The sequence below is a fragment of the Myotis davidii genome, unplaced genomic scaffold (genome assembly GCF_000327345.1).
Source record: "Myotis davidii unplaced genomic scaffold, ASM32734v1 scaffold26, whole genome shotgun sequence".
In the NCBI taxonomy this organism is placed as follows: Eukaryota; Metazoa; Chordata; class Mammalia; order Chiroptera; family Vespertilionidae; genus Myotis; species Myotis davidii.
Genome location: NW_006299245.1, coordinates 3375148 through 3381841, shown reverse-complemented (window position 1 = coordinate 3381841; position 6694 = coordinate 3375148).

The window sequence follows — 6694 nt, the reverse complement described above, 5'->3', positions numbered from 1 at the left end:
CACCCCTCACTGCCCCTGCTGTTGGCCTGGTCGCCCCACACAGCCTGCTGTTCAGTTGCTTGATTGACCCTCACTAACGCCCCTGCTGGCTTGGTTGCCCCATGCAGCCTGCTGTTCAGTCATTTGGTCGTCCCTCACTAACCTCCCTGCCGGCCTTTGTCGCCCCACTCAGCCTGTTCAGTCGTCAGTTCAATCATCTGTTCGGTTGCGATGGCCCCTGGCTCTTTATATATATAGATATTTTGTACCATATATCATTTTTGTATACAATATATTTTATATGTTTTCTATACAATATTTATTATTTTATATTTTTTTCATGCAATATACTTCTCACTTTAATTTATATCCTAGCCACTGCTTTTTCGCTTTACAGAGGAATAAGCTGAGAGATAGAAGGGATTTCACACAGCTTCTAGCTAGAGGAAACAGTTCTCAAACATGGTTTCTCTGACTCCAAGTTCATTTTTGTTTCTGTTTTCTAAATAATAATGGAGGAGGTGCCAGAATGTACAGTGGGAATAGAAATACAATCAAGAGCTTGGGGAAAGTAGGGACATAGAAGAATAGCAAAGACAAGTAATGGGTAGAGAGAGATTCACAGGCCTGTGGGAAGCTGGCCTTGTTTTAGGTAATTTATGGTTGCATGGTTGAGAGGCTGCATTGAAAGTGACTGTTTTCAGGTATCCCAATATTGGAAGAACACTTTTGTTGTCAGACAGGTTGAGAATTCCTAATGATCTATGTGGACAAGTGATCTATGTACAGAGTAGACATAAGGGTCCTGGTCAAGGCTGGCAGTGTTTGAAGGTATATGGCAGTGTGTACTTGAAGGCCCTACTCTAGCACAGACTCTTTTGACATTAATAAGAATCTCTTTACTGTGTTTTGTCAATTTCCAAAACTGAAAGCATTAGCATAAGGAATTTTTTCACGATGACTGACGAATCATCTGGCTCTCATTTCCAGCTTAGTTACAGACTTACTTATGGCTTTATCATCTTTTTGTCCCTCTTGGACTGATCTCCCTGTATTCTCTATATGTAAAATTTATCACAAACTAGTTAGAATGCATGAAGTAATAAATGTTTACTTTTATATACAGTGATAGATCAGGTGGTATTAGTGAGGATAGAAAGAAAGACATCTGTATGAGAAGCTTTAAAAATATCAACAGTTAAATCTGAGAAGTCAAATATTTTTAAAAAATGGAAAAATTTTTAAAAAATATTTGACAGTATGGAGTTTCCTCAAAAAGCTACAAATGGAACTCCCATTTGACCCTGTGATCCCACTTCTAGGAATATATCCCAAGAAACCAGAAACACCAATCAGAAAGGATATATGCACCCCTATGTTCATAGCAGCACAATTCACCATAGCTAAGATCTAGAAACAGCCTAAGTGCCCATCAGTAGATGAATTGATTAGAAAACTGTGGTACATCTACATGATGGAATATTACGCTGCTCTAAAAAGGAATCCATTTACATTTAAAGGCTGGTCGATGTTTCTCTCTCATCGATGTTTCTAACTCTCTATCCCTCTCCCTTCCTCTCTGTAAAAAATCAATAATAAATAATAAAAAAAAATAAAATAAAATAAAATTAGTTAACACAGAAAAAAAAATAAAAAAAAATAAAAATGGAAAAATTTATTTTGCATTCTCTTTTAATATCTTGTTAATATCTTTATGTACATATTTCAAGAAATGTCAACTGAAATTTGCTGGGTTTTTCTGCTGCTAGTAATGGCTACCATTTACAAATGTATCTGCATTAGTTTGCTGGAACTGCCATAATGAACTACCACAGACTGGGCGGCTTAAACAAGAAATTTATTTTCTCAAGTTTTAGAGGCTAAAAGTCCAAGATCAAGATGTTAGCAGGTTTGTTTTCTCCTGAGGCCTTTTTCCTTACCTTGCAGATGGCCATGTCCTCACATGGCTTTTTCTTTGGGCGTATGCATCTCTGATGTTTCTCTGTGTGTCCAAATGCCCTCTTCTTCTAAGAACCCATTCAGATTAAATTAGGGCCCAAACTAGTAGCCTCATTTTAAATTAATTAATTCATTAATGGCCCTATCTCCAGAACTGTTGCATTCTGTAGAAATGGGGATTAGAGAAAATCAGCTCGTAATAGTAGCTATCATTTAATAAATGCTAATAATGAATTTGCACTATTCTAAACTCTTTCATGTTCTGGCTTGTTTAATCTATGAAACAAACCTATGAGCTAAATACAATGAAAAATTTAATTTTCGCTCTGGCCAGTGTGGCTCATTTGGGCATCATCCTGTGCACCAGGAGGTTGCAAGTTTGATTCCTGGTCAGGGCACATGCCTGGGTTGCAGGCTTGATCCCCAGTAGAGGGTGAGCAGGAGGCCGCTAATTCCTGTTTCTCTCTCTCTCTCTCCCCTTTTTACTTTCTCTAAAATCAATAAAACATATAAAAAATCAATTTTAAAGATGTGAAAACTAAAGTACAAAGAGTAAAATAACTTTCTCAAAGTCACAAAGGTAGTAAAGTAAGTGGCTGAGTAGTGAGCAAATGGAGGTAGCTTGGTCTCAGAGGTGCTCTCTCAGCCACCATGCTATTTAATGCCATTTAATGCTAGTGTATATACATTTAAGGCTGAACACATGAAGAATGAATTCTCTGTTCAGAAGAAGATTTCATGGTTTTTAAAAATATATATTTTTATTGATTTCAGAGAGGAAGGAAGAGGGAGAAAAAAAGATAGAAACATCAGTGAGAGAAAATCATCAATTGGCTGCCTCTCGCACACCCCCTAGTGGGGTGGGGATCAAGCACATAACCCAGGCATGTGCTCTGACGGAGAATTGAATCATGACTTCCTGGTTCATAGGTAGACCCTCAACCACTGAGCAACACTGGCTGGCTAAGACTTCATGTTTTGGCTGTACTACTCCATGCCTTTCAGAAAGCCATTTGATCTCTTTAGGTCATCCAGTCTCCTTTTTGTGAGGAATACCTGACAAGATGATGTAAAGTTCTTTTGCAAATAAGGACTACATAAATGTCAACTATTGTAGTAATATAACCTGTGGGGGTGTGTTTGTCACATATATTTATGGGCAGACTGGCTACTGAGGTGAGGTAAAACTGCGTTAATTTCCAGGGAAAACAGGTTCATGACAGTGTGAATGAGAGGAGATAATGCAGTGTGTGTCAGTAAACTTTGGCTCCTGTAGTAAATCCAAAATGGTAACAAATACTCCAAGCCTCGTCTGTGTGTACAGTCTAACTTCACAATTAAGTGAAAGATTTGCTATTCCTAAAACATTCAGAGGTGAGAAACAAAAATGAACTCTTGACAATGTGAAACTGGTTTGATGCAGCTCTAGTCTTCAGAGTTATTTGAAGCTGGCCTGGTATGTACAGCTAGTGGTTCTGTCCTGGGACATAAATAGTCTCATCAAATATCAACATCAGACAAATCTACTCTTTGACCATGACTGAGTGAGAAAAATTAAGGCTACTTCATAGTTTTTTTAAATTATTTTTAATTTGTTCAATTATAATTGACATAAATATTATATTAATTTCAGATGGACGCCCCAGTGATTAGACACTATATAACTTATACTGTGATCTTGTACCCATCTGACACCATACATAGTTTTCAACTATAGTCCCTCTGCTGTACTTTACATCACCTTGACTATTTCATAACTACCAATTTGTACTTCTTAATTTCTTTACCTTTTTTACCCATCTACCTAAGTCTCCTCCTATCTGGAAACCATCAAAATGTTCTCTGTATCTATGAGTTCATTTCTGCTCTGCTTGTTCATTTATTTATTAGATTAAATTCTTGATAGATATGTACTTATCACCATTTTAAAAAAATCATCACCTGAGGATATTTTTCCATTGTTTTTTACAGAGAGGGAGGGAGGGAGAAAAAGAGTAAGACATTTATGTGAGAGAGAAACATCGATTGGTTGCCTCCCATACATGACCCAACTGAGAATTGAACTCACAATCTGGGTATGTGTCCTGACGGGGAATCAAACCCACCAACTTCTCATGTACAGGATGATGCTCCAACCAACTGAGCTATACTGGCCAGGGCTCCATCTCCTTTATAATGCTATTGAAGTTCTCACTAGGTTCATCTACTCTTCCCTTAAATTTATTGAACACTAGAGGCCCAATGCACGAAATTCTTGCAAGGGGCTCAGCACACGCAGTTGTGGTGGCTTGCCTCAGCCCTCGCAGCCCTGGCTTCGTCCAGAGGTCATCTGGAAGGACGTCTGGAAGGTCATTTGGCTGTCCAGTCTAATTAGCATATTGTGCTTTTATTATTATAGATTCTTATAACTAGTGTTTTGAATTCTGCATTTAGTGGATCTCTTGTCTCCATATTTTCTTTTCCAGAGTTTTGTTCTGTTCTTTCATTTGGGACATGTTTTTGTCTCCTCATTTTGGCAGCTTCTATATATTAGGAAGACCTTTTATATCTCCAGGCTTGGTAGAGTAGCCTAATGTAGTGGGTGTCCTGTAGGGACCAGTCTACAGCCTCCCTGGTCACCCGAGTTGGACATTCCAGGTGTGTCCACTGTGTGGGCTGTGTGCACTGTCCTGTTGTAGTTGAGCTTGACTGCTATTGGCATGTAAATGGGAGGGATTTACCCCCAGGCCCATGGGCTGCAAGGATTGGCTGAGGCCACCATGGAGGATCATCTGTGCAGGGTCTTACTGCATGGAGCAGGATTTTCTTAAGTTCTGGTGCCTGTTGCTTGTGAAGGTGGTTGAGTGATGCTTTGACATGGTATGAAGATTTCCACTGGGTGTGCTGGCTCTAGACCAGCCGTGGGCAAACTATGGCCCGCGGGCTGGATCCGGCCGGTTTGAAATGAATAAAATTAAAAAAAGAAAAGACCTTACCCTTTTATGTAATGATGTTTACTTTGAATTTATATTAGTTCACACAAACACTCCATCCATGCTTTTGTTCCGGCCCTCCAGTCCAGTTTAAGAATCCATTGTGGCCCTCGAGTCAAAAAGTTTGCCTACCCCTGCTCTAGACCCTCCCAGGAGTTGCAGCCCAATGTCAGCCACTGCCTGTGTTCTGCCTGAAGCCACCTGATATGAGCTACAGAGTGATCTGTAGATGACTGCTACACTTACTGGGCTTGGAGGTGCCCAGGAGAGCACAAGCTGTGAATTCAAGCTGTCTATGTTAGTGTTTGGTCTGGGGCCACTTAGTGAGAGGTATAGGGCATGCTGAGGCTAGGTGCTGCTTGTTTGTGGGATTTTAGAAAAGTTGAAGCATGAATCAAGATAGGCAGTTTGTATGAAAAAACTATTGGAAACAGCTTGGGTGGGACAGAAAACAGGGTGGGGTGGGTTCTCAGGGTATCACCAGGACAGGGTGAACAGTGATAGCCATGGAGTCTCAGATATGTTGCCAACTTGCTGACTCTGTGAAGTTAGGCCTTAGAAAAGAAACATGGCCTTTGCTAGCACTATTGTCTGGGAGAAAGCTACCCCTCCAGCTCTTGTTCTTATGCCATACAATTCACTTCCTCCTTGTATGTCCCTGGTGCCTTTGAGCTGCTGCTCCACTGCAGGAGCTCAAAGGGAGTGAGTCTGAGTAAGTCCATGCACTGGCCCTTTAAGAGGGACTGTCTGGGACTCCAGCAGCCTCTGTCTCACTCAGCCTCAATCCCCACTGCTTTTTATAGTCAGAAGTTCTAGGAACATCTCTTCCTCACACTGGAAACTTGAACTGGGGGATCTGGCGCAGGGCTTGGACCCCTTGCTCCTCAGGAGGGTGGTTTGAAGCCAAGATTTTTCTCCCAATTTTCATCTATCAGTCTTGATGTGGCTGAGATCCTTAGTTGTAGACTTTTGTTCAGCTAGATTTCAGGCAGTTCTAATGATGGTTGTCTGTAGTTTAGTTGTAATTTTGATGTGGTTATGGGAGGATGCGAGTACTGCATTTATAAGTTTCCATCATTATCTTAACTATTGTAAACATGCTGCAATGAATATGGGGGTGGATATATCTTTTTTGAATTAGTAATTTAATTTTCTTTGCATAAATATCCAGAAGTGGAATTGCTGAATTAGAGAGTTAGAAACATCGATGAGAGGGAAACATCGATCAGCTGCCTCCTGCACACCCCCTCCTGGGGATCTTCCTGCAACCAAGGTACATGCCCGTGACTGGAATCGAACCTGGGACCCTTCAGTCCGCAGGCTGACACTCTATCCACTGAGCTAAACAGGTCAGGGCTTAATTTATTTTTAAATTTTTTATTTATTGATTTTATATAGAGGAAGGAAGAAAAATATTTGTTCAGCTAGATTTCAGGCAGTTCTAATGATGGTTGTCTGTAGTTTAGTTGTAATTTTGATGTGGTTATGGGAGGATGCGAGTACTGCATTTATCTAAGCCCACCATCTTAACCAGAGCCCATACTTCATAGCTTTTGTATTAATTTATTATTTTTAAAATATATTTTATTGATTTTTTAGAGAGAGAAGGGAGAGAGATAGTTAGAAACATTGATGAGAGAGAAACATTGATACTTTATGTATTCATTGGTTGATTTGTGTATGTGCTCTGACCAGACTGAACCCACAATCTTAGTGAAGGGGATAATGCTCTAATTAACTGAACTACCTAGCCTGGGCCTTCATAGCTTTTTTTATTTTCCCCC